Below are 18,968 nucleotides of genomic sequence, written 5' to 3'. Positions count from 1 at the left end.
CTTCAGACTGAGTTTTCTTCTTCAGGAGGGAGAGATAGATCAGCCATGATTGAATGGCGGAGTAGACTTGATGGGCCGAATGGCCTAATTTTGCTCCTATCACTGATTAACTTATGAGAAAGAGGTGGACCATCGAAGGTGGAAGCTCTGAAACGTAGATCAGAGACATTTTCTGTCAGGTCAGGCTGGCAGCTCTCAGCTTGATTGAAAAATCGCATTGCATTGTCTGAAGTGTCTATTGTGCTTCCAGCTTCACAAAAGTGAGTACATATCAGAAATATTTTTTGATTGTCAAGAACGTTGGAATATTGTAAAGGCTGCTATATAAATGCAAATCTTTCTGTATCAATCTGTACCTGGCTGAGAATGTTATAATATCTATTTTGATTGTAGAAGATGATGTCTTTTCTTCCTTTTGTGACTCTCAGCTTCGGGCTCCAAGGCATTGCGTGGAATTACAATGTGCATTCCCAGTGACTCTCGAAACACTTGTCTGAATCTCTATTGTGCTGATGTTAAAACAAGTTTCATTGTGTGCTCATTGTCCTCACAAACTGTACAACTCCTTCCCCTTCAGACAAGGGGTAGACTAAGGCAGACTCGAGAGAGATACATCAGCCATGATTGAATGGTGAAGTAGACTTGATGGGCCGAATGGCTTAATTCTACTACTAAACGTGCGGCACGGTGGCGCAGCGGTAGAGTTGCTGCCTTACAGTGAATGCAGCGCTGGAGACTCAGGTTCGATCCTGACAACGGGCGCCGTCTGTACGGAGTTTGTACGTTCTCCCCGTGACCTGCGTGGGTTTTCTCCGAGATCTTCGGTTTCCTCCCACACTCCAAAGACGTACAGGTATGTAGGTTAATTGACTGGGTAAATGTTAAAATTGTCCGTAGTGTGTGTAGGATAGTGTTAGTGTGCGGGGATCGCTGGGCGGCACGGGCTCGGTGGGCCGAAGGGCCTGTTTCCGCGCTGTATCTCTAAATATAAATCTATTTTTAGAGGGCGTGCAGCGTAGGTTTACTAGGTTAATTCCCGGAATGGCGGGACTGTCATATGTTGAAAGACTGGAGCGACTAGGCTTGTATACACTGGAATTTAGAAGGATGAGAGGGGATCTTATCGAAACGTATAAGATTATTAAGGGTTTGGACACGTTAGAGGCAGGAAACATGTTCCCAATGTTGGGGGAGTCCAGAACCAGGGGCCACAGTTTAAGAATAAGGGGTAGGCCATTTAGAACAGAGATGAGGAAAAACTTTTTCAGTCAGAGAGTTGTGAATCTGTGGAATTCTCTGCCTCAGAAGGCAGTGGAGGCCAATTCTCTGAATACATTCAAGAGAGAGCTGGATAGAGCTCTTAAGGATAGCGGAGTCAGGGGGTATGGGGAGAAGGCAGGAACGGGGTACTGATTGAGAATGATCAGCCATGATCACATTGAATGGCGGTGCTGGCTCGAAGGGCCGAATGGCCTCCTCCTGCACCTATTGTCTATTGTCTAAAAATCTAAAAAATCTAAAAATCTAAAATCTTTAATCAGACTTTACCTTGCACTAAACGGTCCTGACTACGGGTGCTGCACTGTAAGGAGTTTGTACGTTCTCCCCGTGACCTGCGTGGGTTTTCTCCGAGATCTTCGGTTTCCTCCCACATTCCAAAGACGTACAGGTATGTAGGTTAATTGGCTGGGTAAATGTAAAAAATTGTCCCTAGTGGGTGTAGGATAGTGGTAATGTACGGGGATCGCTGGGCGGCACTGACTTGGAGGGCCGAAAAGGCCTGTTTCCGGCTGTATATATATGATATGATATATGATATGATATGATAAACGTTATTCCCTGTGTAGAAAGGAACTGCAGATGCTGATTTACACCGAAGATAGACACAAAATGCTGGAGTAACTCAGTGGGACAGGCAGCATCTCCGGAGAGAAGGGATGGGTGACGTTTCAGGTCGAATCTGAACCCGAAACATCACCTATTGCTTTATTCCCTTTATTCTGTACATTATGGACGGCTCGATTGTAATCATTTATAGTCTTTCCACTGACTGGATCGCACACAATGAAAAAGCTTTTACCCGGGTACAAAATGACAATAATCTAAACTAAAATATTCGACATAGAAACAGTGGACCAAAGAGCCTGGCTCCGTGATACATGACTCTACAAATAATTAGAGATAATAGTTTGTTGCTGGTGTTACTCAGTAGATATCATCTTCAAATAATTGGCAGCAAAAACAATCACAGATGGCAACAAGGAGGCTTCTTCTTTACACAGAGTTATTTTGATCAAGAATTAGTCGCTTCCAGTGCAAGGAGGGGGTGGACGTGGGTGCTGATGGAAGCAGATTCAGTTGACGGAACTTTGAACAGAAATACTGGGGTTGGGAAGTGAGCCGAGTGGAACAGACGGGCAGAATGGCCTCCGCATTTAGTTTAGTCTGGAGGTACAGCGCGGGAGCGGGCCCATCGCCCCCACTGGGACCGTGCTGACCAGCGATCCCCACATGTTAACACTACCCTACACACACTAGGGACAATTCACAATTTTTTACCGAAGCCAATTAGCCTACAAAACCTATATGTCCTTGGAGTGTGGGAGGAAACCGGAGCACCCGGAGAAAACCCACGCAGGTCACGGGGAGAACGTGCAAACTCCGTACAGACAGCGCCCGTAGTCAGGATTGAACCCTGGTCTCTGGCGCTGTGAGGCGGCAACTTTACCGCTGCGCCACCGTGCCGCCCTCCATACAATTTCATAAATCTCAAACCCTGCTGCCTCCAAACTCCTGTTCCCGATTTCCATCATCTCTTTAAATAACAAGGGGAGGCACTGAGGGATTAATTCCAATTCTGTAGGAAAATAACTGCAGATGCTGGTACAAATCGAAGGTATCGCAAAATGCTGGAGTAACTCAGCGGGACAGGCAGCATCTCTGGAGAGAAGGAATGGGTGAGGTTTCGGGTCGAGACCCTTCTTCAGATTGAGCTGAAGTCTGGGGAAGGGTGTCGACCCGAAACGTCACCCATTCCTTCTACTCCAGAGATGCTGCCCGTCCCGTTGAGTTACTCCGGCATTTTGTGTCTACCTTCGTTTAGTCATCTATTTCCTTGTCTTTCTGCACCTGCCTCAGAGCACCGTCAGCGACGCGCACCCACAGTCTGTTGGCCGGGAAGCAGCAGAACTACCCGCCGAGCCACAGCCGAGGCCAATTCATAGCACGATCCAAGTTGAGGGAAAGCAGTTCCCTTTGCTCCCCTGGAAGAGGGAGACTCCAGCTGGGGTGCAATTCCACAGATTGCTGGCAGTTTCTGGGCATTCTGAAGGTTACCACAGATTACCAGCCGGGATGGCATCTGTTGATGGTTGACTGGTCTATTAGAGAAACTACACAGGCAGTCCCCAGCTGAAGGCAGCGTTGCCCTCCTGAGAGATCTGTTCAGAACCAGGAAATTCAGCTCGTCTCCAGTGACTATTACAAACTTCTACAGAGGCACCAGGAACAGCACACTGTCGGGTTTCATCACAGCTTGGTTTGGGAAACAGCTCTGCCCAAGACCGCAAGAAATTGCAGAGTTGCAGATGTAGCCCAGTCCATCGCACAGACCAGATCAGTCTCAAGAAAGGGTCTCGACTCGAAACGTCACCCATTCCTTCGCTCCAGAGATGCTGCCTGTCCCGCTGAGTTACTCCAACATTTTGTGTCTGTCTTTGGTTTAAAACCAGCATCTGCAGTTCCTCTCTACACACATCCTAGACTCCCCACCATTGACTCCATCTGCACTTCACGCTGTCTCGAAAAGCAGCCAACATTATCAAAGATAGGCAACATAACACAACATACACTAAGGTAGACAATAGACAATAGACAATAGGTGCAGGAGGAGGCCATTCGGCCCTTCGAGCCAGCACCGCCATTCAATGTGATCATGGCTGATCATTCTCAATCAGTACTCCGTTCCTGCCTTCTCCTCATACCCCCTGACTCCGCTATCCTTAAGAGCTCTATCTAGCTCTCTCTTGAATGTATTCAGAGAATTGGCCTCCACTGCCTTCTGAGTGGACACTGGAGAAACTCAGCGGAACAGGCAGCATCTCTGGAGAAGGAATGGATGAAGTTTCGGGTCGAGACCCTTCTACTGACTGAAGGGTCTCGACCCGAAACTTCACCCATTCCTTCTCTCCAGAGATGCTGCCTGTCCCGCTGAGTTACTCCAGCATTTTGTGTCTACCTTCGGTATAAACCAGCATCTGCAGTTTTTTTTCCTACAACGTACACTAAGACTTGTCCCACCCTAGTCATTCCTTCCTCTCCCTGCACACTGGCACACTGGCAGGCAGAAGGTACAGAAGCTTGTTAGCACACACCACCAGACTCGAGAACGGCTTCTTTCCCTCTCTTCTCCCTGTGGCTTCTCCGGGTGGTTTTCTCCAGGTGCTTCAGTTTCCTCCCACACTCCAAACACATACAGGTTTGTAGGGTAGCTTCGGTAAAATTGTAAATTATCTCCAGTGTGTGGGATAGTGTTAGTGTACGGGGTGATCGCTGGTCGGCACAGACCTGGTGGACCAAAGGGCCTGTTTCCACGCTGTGTCTCTAAAATCTAACGGGTGAAATGAGTCAGAGTCTTACAGCATGGAAACAGGCCCTTCAGCCAACTTGCCCACGCCGACCAACATGCTCTATCTACACTAGTCATAGAAACATAGAAAATAGGTGCAGGAGTAGGCCATTCGGCCCTTCGAGCCTGCACTGCCATTCAATATGATCATGGCTGATCATCCAACTCAGTATCCCGTACCTGCCTTCTCTCCATACTCCCTGAACCCTTTAGCCACAAGGGCCACATCTAACTCCCTCTTAAATATAGCCAATGAACTGGCCTCAACTACCTTCTGTGGCAGAGAATTCCACAGATTCGCCACTCTCTGTGTGAAGAAATGTTTTCTCATCTCGGTCCTAAAAGACTTCCCCCTTATCCTTAAGCTGTGACCCCTTGTTCTGGACTTCCCCAACATTGGGAACAATCTTCCCGCATCTAGCCTCTCCAACCCCTTAAGAATTTTATATGTTTCTATAAGATCCCCCCTCAGTCTTCTAAATTCCAGCGAGTACAAGTCGAGTCTATCCAGTCTTTCTTCATATGAAAGTCCTGCCATTGAGTGATACAGTGTAGGAACAGGTCCCTCAGCCGAACCTGCCCACACTGACATCTACACTGACATCTACACTGGCATCTACACTGACATCTACACCATCTATGACTCGTGTAGATAGAGCATGTTGGTCGGCGTGGGCAAGTTGGCTGAAGGGCCTGTTTCCATGCTGTAAGACTCTATGACTCATTTCACCCTTTAGATTGAGGGGGGATCTTATAGAAACTTACAAAATTCTTAAGGGGTTGGACAAGCTGGATGCAGGAAGATTGTTCCCGATGTTGGGGAAGTCCAGAACAAGGGGTCACAGTTTAAGGATAAGGGGGAAGTTTTTTAGGACCGAGATGAGAAAGTGTTTTTTCACACAGAGTGGTGAATCTGTGGAATTCTCAGCCACAGAGGGTAGTTGAGGTCAGTTCATTGGCTATATTCTGTGGCCCTTGTGGCTAAAGGGATCAGGGGGTATGGAGAGAAGGCAGGTACAGGTTACTGAGCTGGATGATCAGCCATGATCATATTGAATGGCGGTGCAGGCTCGAAGGGCCGAATGGCCTACTCCTGCACCTGTTTTCTATGTTTCTATGTTACACCATCTACACCATCTACACTAGTTCCACCTGCCTGCTTTTGGCCCATATCCCTCCAAACCTGTCCTATCCATGTACCTGTCTAAATGTTTCTTAAACGTTGTGATAGTACCAGCCTCAACTACATCTTTGTGTGAAAAAGTTACCCCTCAGGTTCCTATTAAATCTTTTCCCCCCTCACTTTAAACCTCTGGTCCTCGATTCCCTTACTCTGGGCAAGAGACTCTATGCATCTACCTGATCTAGTCCTCTCATGATTTTGTACATCTCTATAAGATTACCCACCCCTCATCCTCCTGCGCTCCAAGGAATAGAGTCCTTGCCTACCTACAGATCACACCCTCGAGTCAACATCCTTGTAAATCTTCTCTAGATTAGTCCATTGATCGCAACCTGGATTAGGACTGGAGATTTGAGATTTTCCACTCGCTGAGTCATAGACTGATACAGTGTGGAAACAGGCCCTTCGGCCCAACTTGCCCACACCGGCCAACATGTCCCAGCTACACTAGTCCCACCTGCCCGCGCTTGGTCCATATCCCTCCTAACCTGTCCTATCCATGTACCTGTCTAACTGTTTCTTAAACGATGGGATAGTCCCAGCCTCAACTACCTCCTTGGGCAGCTTGTTCCACACACCCACACCACCCTCTGTGTGAACAATAGACAATAGGTGCAGGAGGAGGCCATTCGGCCCATTGAGCCAGCACCGCCATTCAATGTGATCATGGCTGATCATTCTCAATCAGTACCCCGTTCCTGCCTTCTCCCCATACCCCCTGACTCCGCTATCCTTAAGAGCTCTATCTAGCTCTCTCTTGAATGCATTCAGAGAATTGGCCTCCACTGCCTTCTGAGGCAGAGAATTCCACAGTTCCAACAAGTTACCCCTCGGATTCCTATTAAATCTTTTCCCCTTCACCTTGAACGCTATATTTAAGAGAGAGTTAGATGTGGCCCTTTTTGCTAAAGGGATCAGGGGGTATGGAGAGAAGGCAGGTACAGGATACTGAGTTGGATGATCAGCCATGATCATATTGAATGGCGGTGCTGGCTCGAAGGGCCGAATGGCCTACTCCTGCACCTATTTTCTATGTTTCTATGTTACTGTATGTCCTCTGGGTCTGTTGTCACGTTCCTGTTCCTGGCCTGGCCTAACTCTGCTCAGTCTCACCACAGGCAGCGAGTTTCTTGGCCTCAGTACCAGAGCAGCTGGTACACTTATCCACTGACAAGACGACTGTGCAAAGTGCACACAAAATCATTTGTCAATGTTTAGCAAACAGGGAAAGATAAGGATTCCCAAGTGTTCTGCTTGATATTAAAAAGTCGTACGGCAGCTAAAGGGCCTGATTAAGGAGTCAGAACTGTCGCCAGGCCTCCTGTAAGAACGCATGCATATATGCCAGTATTAAAGGGGGCTGCACTCAAAGACAGCTTTGTAGCCACAGAAAATTGACCACGCTAGATATCTGTGTGTGTTTTCCCCAACTCTGGGTAAAAGACTCTGTGCATCTTATACACTCTGTGCCTGATTTATGGAATCATACAGCAGTGGTGGAGAGTGGGAGAGAGAGGGAGGGAGGGAGGGAGGGAGAGTGGGAGGGAGGGAGAGAGGGTGGGAGAGGGAGTGGGAGGGGGAGTGGGAGAGAGAGGGAGTGGTAGAGAGAGGGAGTGGGAGAGAGAGGGAGTGGGAGAGAGAGGGTGGGAGAGAGAGGGTGGGAGAGAGAGGGTGGGAGAGAGAGGGTGGGAGAGAGAGGGTGGGAGAGAGAGTGGGTGGGAGAGAGAGTGGGTGGGAGAGAGAGTGGGTGGGAGAGAGAGTGGGTGGGAGAGAGTGGGTGGGAGAGAGAGGGTGGGAGAGAGAGGGTGGGAGAGAGAGGGTGGGAGAGAGAGGGTGGGAGAGAGAGGGTGGGAGGGTGGGAGAGAGAGGGTGGGAGGGTGGGAGAGAGAGGGTGGGAGAGAGAAAGTGGGAGAGAGAGGGTGGGAGAGAGAGGGTGGGAGAGAGAGGGTGGGAGAGAGAGGGTGGGAGAGAGAGGGTGGGAGAGAGAGGGTGGGAGAGAGAGGGTGGGAGAGAGAGAGGGTGGGAGAGAGAGGGTGGGAGAGAGAGGGTGGGAGAGAGGGTGGGTGGGAGAGAGGGTGGGTGGGAGGGTGGGTGGGTGAGTGAGTGGGTGCATTCGTGTGTGTGCGAGTTACTTAGTCATAGAGTCATACAGCATGGAAACTTTGTTTAACAAAACATCTTGTTACCCAACATGCTACCTTTCAGAATCTTCCTGAATTAGGCAGAAACAAACTGGGGCTCATGAACTAGTTGTGAGAGAAATGTTAGATATGTGTTCGCTTTGAACCCATCAGTAAGCTTACAGCCCAGCGGTATGAACATTGACAATAGACAATAGGTGCAGGAGGAGGCCATTCGGCCCTTCGAGCCAGCACCGCCATTCAATGTGATCATGGCTGATCATTCTCAATCAGTACCCCGTTCCTGCCTTCTCCCCATACCCCCTGACTCCGCTATCCTTAAGAGCTCCATCTAGCTCTCTCTTGAATGCTTTCAGAGAATTGGCCTCCACTGCCTTCTGAGGCAGAGAATTCCACAGATTCACAACTCTCTGAATGAAAACGTTTTTCCTCATCTCAGTTCGAAATGGCCTACCCCTTATTCTTAAAATGTGGCCCCTTGTTCTGGACTCCCCCAACATTAGGAACATGTTTCCTGTCTGTAACGTGTCCAACCCCTTAATAATCTTATACGTTTCGATAAGATCTCCTCCCATCCTTCTAAATCCCAGTGTATACAAGCCTAATCGCTCCAGTCTTTCAACAATTGACTTCTCCAACTTCAGATAGCTCCTCTGTCCCTCTCTTCCCCTCCCCCTTCCCAGTTCTCCCTCTGTCTTCCTGTCTCCACCTATATCCTTTCTCTGTCCCGCCCCCCTGAAATCAGTCTGAAGAAGGGTCTCGACCCGAAACGTCACCCATTCCTTCTCTCCTGAGATGCTGCCTGACCCGCTGAGTTACTCCAGCATTTTGTGATACCTTCAATTTATACCAGCAACTGCTGTTATTGTCCTACACAGTAAGCCCTTATTCACGAGTGTGACCATAACTCTACAGGAAGGCATCACTGACTGCAGTGCAGTGACCGCTGGATCAGGTTTCTTCTGTGTGTCTGTTTCCATCAACAATGCCAATTCTGCACACTGAGGAACATTGATTTTACTACACACCTCAGCCATCCATGGGTGACATCTTACCCCATCTGAGACACCACAATATTGTGCACCCTCATTAGTTTAGTTTATTACTGTCACCTGTACAGAGATATAGCAAAACGTTCTTTTGTTACCTGCTATCCACAGCAGAAAGACAATACCCGATTACAATCACGCAATCCACAGTGTACAAACACAGGAGAAAGGTTATTTATTTAGTCAGAGGGTGGTGAATCTGTGGAATTCTTTGCCACAGACGGCTGTGGTGGCCAAATCAATGGATATTTATTAGGCAGAGATAGATAGATTCTTGATTAATACAGATGTCAGCAGTTATTGGGAGCAGGCAGGGGAATGAGGTTAGGAGGGAGATAGCCATGATTATATGGTGGAGAAGACTTGATGGGACGAATGGCCTAATTCTACTCCTATCACTTATGAACTCATGATCTTACGAACATTTAGTCCACGATAAAGTCCAGTAAAGTCCGATTAAAGTAGCCCAGGCCATCACACAAACAAACCTCCCTTCCATTGACTCCATTTACACCTGACGCTGCCTCGGCAAGGCCAGCAGCATCATCAAGGACCAGTCTCACCCCGGCCACTCCCTCTTCCCCCCTCTCCCCTCTCAGGCAAAAGGTACAGAAGTGTGAAAACGCACAGCTCCAGATTCAGGGACAGTTTCTTCCCAGCTCTTATCAGGCAACTGAACTATCCTACCACAACCAGAGAGCAGTCCTGAAGTGCTATCTATCTCATTGGAGACCTTTGGACTACTTTTGATCGGACATTACTGGCTTTATCTTGAACTAAATGCTATTTACATTATTCCCTTTATCATGTATCTGTACACTGTAAATGGTTCAATTGAAATCATGTATTGTCTTTCTGCTGACGTGTTTACACGCAACAAAAGCTATTCACTGTACCTCGTTACACGTGACAATAAACTAAACTCAATCAATCAACGAACTACTCAATCAATCAATCAACCAATCGGCCAACCAATCAACTAACTAACCGATCAACAAATCAATCAATCAACAAATCAATTAACAAATCAATAAATCAATCAATCAACAAATCAATAAATCAATCAATCAACAAATCAATTAACAAATCAACAAATCAACAAATCAATCAATCAACAATTAAATCAATCAATCAATCAAAAAAATCAATCAATCAACAAATCGATCAATCAATCAACAAATCAATCAATCAATCAACAAATCAATCAATCAATCAACAAATCAATCAATCAACAAATCAATCAATCAACAAATCAATCAATCAACAAACCAATCAAACAATCAATCAATGAATCAATCAATCAACAAATCAATCAATCAACTAACCAATCAATCGGCCAATCAATCAATCAACTAACCAATCAACAGTACAATGATTTTCCCTGCACCCACTGTGACCTCTGTTGCTCACAGTTAATGGGAGTAGACCAGCCCGAACCAGGAAGAGTTTGTACAGGGCTCAAATCAACTGTCTCAATGCTGAATATCGCAACAACAACCACATCAATATTCATTACATGCAAGCGGCTTCAGAGGGAAGAGTTGACATTGTGATATTAATGAATTGTCAGAGAGGCTGGATGTCATCTCCATCACTCACACAAAGGGAGTGGGCCGAGTGTATAAAAAGGGGCTTCTCTCAGCAGGAGCTGAAACGCTGGCATCTCTCCACAGAAATCACTTCACTGACAATGTGATGTCGATCGCTGGACGTCAGTGACATGTCCGGGCGCACTGAACAATGAAGACTCAACAGCATTGATATTGTAACAATATCACTCACACCTGCGTGGATGGAGTACAGATGAGAGGCCGCGGTCTCTAAGTGCTCTGAGAGCTTCCAGCCCCAATTCAAATGGCTGAGGACCATTATATTCAAGAGACACTTTTGACTGCAGGCTTCCAAGTCAGGAGAAGCAAATTATATGTATTTGGGGAAGAAAGGAACATCACTCAAACAAACAATAGGTTGCAAAGGTGAACAGGTTTTAGAACCATCTTCTCCATCTATGTCAGGGATTCTGTTCAACAGAGCATCTTTTCCTAGGTTGATGGCAGCCACTTAACCTTCTCAATGTCACAGAGTCACAGAGCCAAACAGCGTGGAACCAGGACCTTAGATTAACATTGAAATTAGGTGCAGGAGTAGGCCATTCGGCCCTTTGAGCCAGCACCACTGGTTTATGGAAGGGCCGATCAGAAGCACGATAACAGAGGGGAAAAGATGTCCCCGAGTCTGGTCGTGCGCACTTTCATGATTTTTTACCTTCTGACGTTCAGGAGCAGGGAGAAGAAGGAATGACCGGGGTGGGACAAATCTTTGATTGTGTTGGCTGCTTTCCCGAGGCAACGTGAAGTGTAGATGGAGTCAATGGTGGGGAGTGTGGTGTGTGTGGTGGACTGGGCTACACCTACAATGGTGGGGAGTGTGATGGATTGGGCTACATCTACAATGGTAGGGAGTGTGGTGTGTGTGGTGGACTGGGCTACACCTACAATGGTAGGGAGTGTGATGGATTGGGCTACATCTACAATGGTGGGGAGTGTGGTGTGTGCGATGGGCTGGGCAACATCTACAATGGTGGGGAGTGTGGTGTGTGTGATGGACTGGGCTACATCTACAATGGTGGGGAGTGTGGTGTGTGCGATGGGCTGGGCTACATCTACAATGGTGGGGAGTGTGGTGTGTGTGGTGGACTGGGCAACATCTACAATGGTGGGGAGTGTGGTGTGTGCGATGGGCTGGGCAACATCTACAATGGTGAGGAGTGTGATGGACTGGGCCACATGTACAACTCTATGCAATTTCTTGCGGTCTTGGGCAGAGCTGTTCCCAAACCAACCCTACAGTCTGCTTTCAATGACGCATCTGTAGAAGTTTGTACACAAAGGATTTGCGACAATTGAAAAGATAGAGAAGTGGAAGAAGTGGAATGATTGGGGTTACGGAGGGACTGGATTAGGAGGGGTGATTATGTAAATCCACCCAAGTCTCTTCCTGGGAGAGAGAATGGCGTAAAGTGGTGTGTTTGTGTTGCCTTGAGGATTCTGCAGGGAATAGATAAAGAAACCGGGACAAACAATTTCACCTTGTGGTGCCAAAGGACACAACGTGATCACAGTAGGAGAACTTCAAAACTAATCCGCAGAAATATTATTGCAAGAATAATAATTAAGGTGGTGCAGCGGTAGAGTTGCTGCCTTAGTGATCTGGGTTCGATCTTGGCTACGGGCGCCGTCTGTACGGAGTTTGCACGTTCTCCCCGTGACCTACGTGGGTTTTCTCCGAGATCTTCGGTTTCCTCCCGCACTCCAAAGACGTACAGGTTAGTAGGTTAATTGGCTTGGTGTATATGTAATAAATTGTCTCTAGTGTAGGATAGTGTTAGTGTGGGGGGATCGCTGGTCGGCACGGACTCGGTGGGCCGCGCTGTATCTCTACACTAAACCACAGTAAACTAAACTAAAGAGGCAAGTTTTTGACCTGAGCTGCAGAAGGTAGAAGCAGTTAGTACTGATTAATTGCACCAATATTATCTCTGTCTATTCCTCAGCGGTTGAGTTATTGGACAAACAGCAAATGATTGGGAGGCATAAATTTGTACAGCACGGAAACAGGCCCTTCGGCCCACCGTGTCCATGTTCGCTATTGTATCTGCCTAGACTAGTCTGGAGAAAGGCCCCGAGCTGAAATTACCCATCCATCAGTTCATGTACCTGAGTGATAGGGGCAGAATTAGGCCATTCGGCCCATCAAGTCTATTCCGCCATTCCATCATGGCTGATCTCTCCCTCCCTCCTAACCCCATTCTCTGTTTCCGCAGCGTGAAATGTAGACGGAGTCAATGGAAGGGAGGTTGGTTTGTGTGATGTCTGGACTTGCGGGCCTTAGATGGATCAGTTCCCAAACCGTGCTGTGATGCATAAGGTCATAAGTGATAGGAGCAGAATTAGGCCATTCAGCCCATCAAGTCTACTCTGCCATTCAATCGTGGCTGGTCTATCTCTCCCTCCTAACCCCATTCTCCTGCCTTCTCCCCACAAACCCCCGACACCAGTACTAATCAAGAATGTTCTCCAGAGATGCTGCCTGGCCCATTGAGCTACTCCAGCACTCGAGGCCCTGTGTCTCGCGTTCAGTTCCAGCTAATCTCACAGCTGCACAAAGACCGCACACTCAGTCTAGTTACAATTGCAAATTCTAATGGCATGGTAACAGCACCCACAGCCATAATGGACGTGATCCAAATCCGTGAAGGTCTTTTACAGCAACTTGCTGTTGAGATGGGCAATCTGTGCGCAACAGAAGTTAATTGATTGAAGACAAGGGTTAGTGTTTTGAAAGAGAAGCCATTAGCAGAATGCCACGTACTTAGTCCGATTGTGTTATTCTATGTTGAAGTACCACACGCTTTTACGCAAGAGCTGATAAGAGGCAAACACTTGGGTTGAGAGGCCCCTTATGCTCAACACCCATTGTCTTTCACTGCAGACCAGGCATAGATCTATTGGTATACATGTGTGAAAACACACACCTCCAGATTCAGGGACAGCTGTTATCAGGCAACTGAAACACCCCACCACAACCTGAGAGCAGTGCTGAACTACTATCTACCTCATTGGTGACCCATGGACTATCCTTGATCGGACTTTGCTGGCTTTACCCTGCACTAAATGTTATTCCCTTCATCATGTATCTGTACACTGTGAATATTGTACTGGCATCTGTCCGTCGAGGAGAGATAATAGTGCGGCTTGGAGAGGCTGATTTTTTATCTGTGGTTACATCTCACTGTGCCCAGCAAGGATGAAGTGTCCTCTCCATTTGAGTTGGCCGCCGGGCCTGGGCAGGTAAATGGGAATACAAACTTGCCCAGCATCTAGACCCACCCTCTCGACCATGAAAGGCTGATTCCAGAGACACGGCGTGGCTGCCAAGTCTGGGGCTACTCGATAGCAGGAGTTGCCGGAATGTAAATGGCTCGATTGTAATCGTGTATTGTCTTTCCGCTGACTAGTTAGCACGCAACAAAAAGCTTTTCACTGTACCTCGGTACAAGTGACAATAAACTAAACTGAACCCTTGTTGCGTAACTAACCAGTCAGTGGAAAGACAATAAACTGAACTGAATTGAACTGAACCAGAATTAAAGCACCTGGCAAAATGAAGGAACGTGGTTTAAGGGGAAATCAACGATTTCAATGTTAGAGTGGGGTGCTAATGACGACAAGGTTTTGTGGGTTCAATTCCTGTGGGAACCAACTTTATTGGTTGGCACGGTGGCGCAGCGGTAGAGTTGCTGTCTTACAGCGTCAGAGACCCGGGTTCGATCCTGACTATGAGTGCTGTCTGTATGGAGTTTGTACGTTCTCCCTGTGACCACGTGGGTTTTCACCAGGTGCTCCAGTTTCCTCCCACGCTCCAAAGACGTGCAGGTTTGTAGGTTAATTGGCTTTGGTAAGATTGTAAATTGTCCCCCAGTGTGTGGATAGTGTACGGGGTGATCGCTGGTCGGCATGGATTCAGTGGGCCAAAGGGCCTGTTTCCGTGCTGTATCTCTAAATCAAACAAGCAATGCAGGATGCCTAGACGAAAGGTGAGACTATATGCAGTAGGAATGTTAGAAAGGGTATATGTTTCAGGGCACCGTTTGGTAGAGCTGCTGCCTCACAGTGTCGGGGACATGGGTTCGATCCTACTCTCCAGTGCTGTTTGTGTGGAGTTTGCATGTTCTCCCTGTGACTGCATGGGTTTCCTTCGGGTGCTCTGGTTTCCACCCACATCCAAAAGACGTGCAAAAGGTGAATTTGTCCCTAATGTGTGTGTGTGTGTGGGTGAGTGAATGAATCTTGGAGGAACGGATGGGAATGTGGGAAGACCATGGAGAGCCGATCATTAATGAAGGATTCGTTCTTGATGGTCGGCATGGACTCGGTGGGCTGAAGGGCCTGCTTCCATGCTGTATATATGACTCTAAACCTCTGTGGGTGAATTCTTAAAGAGGACAATTGCTTTGAGAGGCAGCAGGGAGTATGTGAAGACATCTGTTAGAGAGCTGGTACAGGTGTTTTAGTTTAGTTTAGAGATGCAAGGCAGAAACAGGCTCTTCGGCCACACCGACCAGCGATCCTCGCACACTAACACTATCCTACACACACTCGGGACCACTTTACATTTGGACCAAGCTGATTAACCTACAAACCAGCATGTCTTTGGAGTGTGGGAGGAAACCGGAGCACCCGGAGAAAACCCACGCAGGTCTTGGGGAGAACGTGCAAACTCCGTACAGACAGTGCCCTTAGTCGGGATGGAACCCGGGTCTCAGGCGCTGTGAGGCAGCAACTCTACCGCTGCGCCACCCAGGAGTAATGGCATGTTTTCTTTCGCTGGGAGATTTTGAGAAAGAGAGAAAAAAATTCAGACAGCACTGGAAAACATGTGAGGACCATGAAGAACAATTAATCCAAACATGTTTGACAGTACAGGACACGCATTATAATCATCCTCAGGATAACGATTGTTGCTTCCAGCTACTCGAACCACAGTGTTTATTAAATTAAAGCACGTCAATGGGAAGCATATCTTTGAATAAATAGCGCAATAACATGAGGAATCAGAGCAGTGGGAGGCTTGTTATTGTGGTCCGTAATCCATTAAGATCAGGGCTGATCTACAACCTCAAATCGATTCCCCATCCCTCACCCATATCCCTCGATTCTCTTAATACCCAGAAATCTATCAATCTCTGTTTTGAAATCAGGGACTCGACCTCCACAGATAGACACAAAACGCAGGAGTAACTTAACGGGACAGGCAGCATCTCTGGATACGAATGGGTGATGTTTTGGGTTGAGACCCTTCTTCAGGCTGAGAGTCAGGGGAGAGGGAGACACAGTGAAAAGGAAGGGTAAAGCGTGAAAATGAGACATCAAAGGAGATGTTGATCAAGGAGAATGCAGAATAGATTATTGTTAGCTCCGAGATGAGCTAGATAGAGCTCTTAAGGATAGCGGAGTCAGGGGGTATGGGGAGAAAGCAGGAACGGGGTACTGATTGAGAATGATCAGCCATGATCACATTGAATGGCGGTGCTGGCTCGAAGGGCCGAATGGCCTACTCCTGCACCTATTGTCCATTGTCTATTGAGGATGACCACGGTGGCGCAGCGGTAGAGTTGCTGCCTTACAACACTTGCAGCGCCGGAGACCCGGGTTCAATCCCGACTACGGGCGCTGTCTGTACGGAGTTTGCACGTTCTCCCCGTGACCTGCGTGGGTTTTCTCCGAGTTCTTCGGTTTCCTCCCACACTCCAAAGACGTGCAAGTATGCAGGTTAATTGGCTTGGTGTATGTGTAATACTGCCCCTAGTGTGTGTAGGATGGTGTTAGTGTGCAGGGATCGCTGGTCGGCGCGGACTCGGTGGGCCAAAGGGCCTGTTTCCATGCTGTATCTCTAAACTAAACTTAAAGGAAGCCCAAGTCCCCAGCTCTCCATACTCAGAACCAGTGCAGGAAGCTTCCAATTCATTCTGCACCCACAATTGGTCATTGTCCATACATAGAGTCACTGAAGGAACTTCTTTTCCCAACGCTGATGGCACAATGAAATTACTGAAGTGAGAAGATTAAATCTTCCGAGATTTAGTTATTACATTTCTGCAAAAAGGCAATTAAATCCCATAATATTATCCCTCTAGGAGATAAGGCTCCAATTATTTCCAGTTAAGATGTTTTTGCTATATTTGGCAATAATAGTTAGAGGTATTTGTGAAGTACAAAGAAATTATACTTTACCCAGTTTTAATATCAAATGTAAAGAAAATAATGGGATTGGCAGTTAGTTTCTGTGCATTTCTGATATATAGACTTTGACTTTCCTAATGGACATCAAATTATCATTTTGTCCAAGTGAAAATATTATACAAAATGCAAGCTGAGTTGATTTAAGTGTTGTCGGAAAGAAAGGAACGGCATAATTCTTGAAACTTTAGCCATTGTTTTACAAGGGCAATGGATGGTGACGAAAGGAGGAAATTATGTTGCATCAGTAACTCATTGGAAAATTTAGGTCCAAATATGTGGAGAACACTTGTTGGCGGCACGGTGGCGCAGCGGCAGAGTTGCTGCCTTACAGCGCTTGCAGCGCCAGAGACCCGGGTTCAATCCCGACTGTTGTCTGTACGGAGTTTGTACGTTCTCCCCGTGACCTGCGTGGGTTTCCTCCGAGATCTTCGGTTTCCTCCCACACTCCAAAGACGTGCAGGTTTGTAGGTTAATTGGCTTGGTGCAAATGTAAAACTTGTCCCCAGTGTGTGTAGGATAGTGTTAATGTGCGGGGATCGCTGGTCGGCACGGACTCGGTGGGCTGTAGGACCTGTTTCCGCGCTGTATCTAGGTAAATTCTCGGAATGGCGGGACTATCATATGTTGAAAGACTGGAGCGACTAGGCTTGTATACACTGGAATTTAGAAGGATGAGAGAAGATATTATCGAAACGTATAAGATTATTAAGGGGTTGGACACGTTAGAGGCAGGAAACCTGTTCCCAATGTTGGGGGAGTCCAGAACAAGGGGCCACAGTTTAAGAATAAGGGGTAGGCCATTTAGAACTGAGATGAGGAAAACTTTTTCAGTCAGAGAGTTGTGAATCTGTGGAATTCTCTGCCTCAGAAGGCAGCGGAGGCCAATTCTCTGAATGCATTCAAGAGAGAGCTGGATAGAGCTCTTAAGGATAGCGGAGTCAGGGGGTATGGGGAGAAGGCAGGAACGGGGTACTGATTGAGAATGATCAGCCATGATCACATTGAATGGCGGTGCTGGCTCGAAGGGCCAAATGGCCTCCTCCTGCACCTATTGTCTATTGTTTATCTCTAAACTAAACTAAACTTTCAAAAGCTTTACGTTGCAGAAGGCATCTATTAGAATGGCATTGGGATAATGACTTTCAGGTGGAGTAAAGCAAAAGGCAATGGCTGTTCTCTGGAGAGCAAAGAATGTTAAAGAGAGATTTAATGGAGGTTTTTGAAATTACAAAGGCTGGAAGTGAGAAATTAGATAATTGACCAGAAGTATCAGAAGTAATTATGTGATTTTTTTTGTGCTGCAAGCTGATGTCTTTCATCCTACGACACAGAAAAGTATCCTTCGGCCCATCCCATCATTTGTGATTGGGAATATAATGTGGTAATTGAGTTTCGAGGAAATCTTGCAGTTACAGCTACAGTTTAGTTTATTGTCACGTGTACCGAGGTACAGTGAAAAGCTTTTGTTGCGTGCTAACCAGTCAGCGGAAAGACAATACCTAATTACAATCGAACCGTTCACAGTGTGCAGATACATGATAAGGGAATAACGTTCAGTGCAAGTTAAAGCCAGCAAAGTCCAATCAAGGAAAGTCCGAGGGTCACCAATGAGGTAGACAGTAGTTCAGCGCTGCTCTCTGGTTGTGGTGGGATGGTTCAGTTGCCTGATAACAGCCGGGAAGAAACTGCCCCTGAATCTGGAGCTGTGCGTTTTCACACTTCTGTACCTTTTGCCCGATGGGAGAGGGGAGAAGAGGGAGTGGCCGGGGTGAGACTGGTCCTTGATTTATGCTGCTGACCATCACCACTTGGTTACATATTAGTCAGAAGACACCCCTAAAATTAAGGGAGGGGGATTCCACACGAGTGGCAAGGGTGGGGGGTAATTTTGTGTAATTGGTGTATTGAATATCGGTATTGAATGCATGTATAGCCTCAGAGAATGTCAGATGGAGTTTTGGAAGGAACATGTTTTGTATATATTTATTTCTTAAATAAAGTATTTTTTAATTTTTTAAAAAATTAGTCTGAAGAAGGGTCTCAACCCACAACATCACCCCGTTCCTTCACTCCAGAGATGCTGCTTGTCCCAGAGTTACTCCAGCATTTTGTGCCTACCTTTGGCTCCACATTTCTCCATTCTTATTCACAGGAACATCTGAACAG

Source organism: Rhinoraja longicauda, chromosome 37 (genome assembly GCF_053455715.1).
Source record: "Rhinoraja longicauda isolate Sanriku21f chromosome 37, sRhiLon1.1, whole genome shotgun sequence".
Lineage (NCBI taxonomy): Eukaryota > Metazoa > Chordata > Chondrichthyes > Rajiformes > Arhynchobatidae > Rhinoraja > Rhinoraja longicauda.
The sequence above is the reverse complement of the archived record's forward strand: the minus strand, read 5'-3'. Positions refer to the sequence as shown.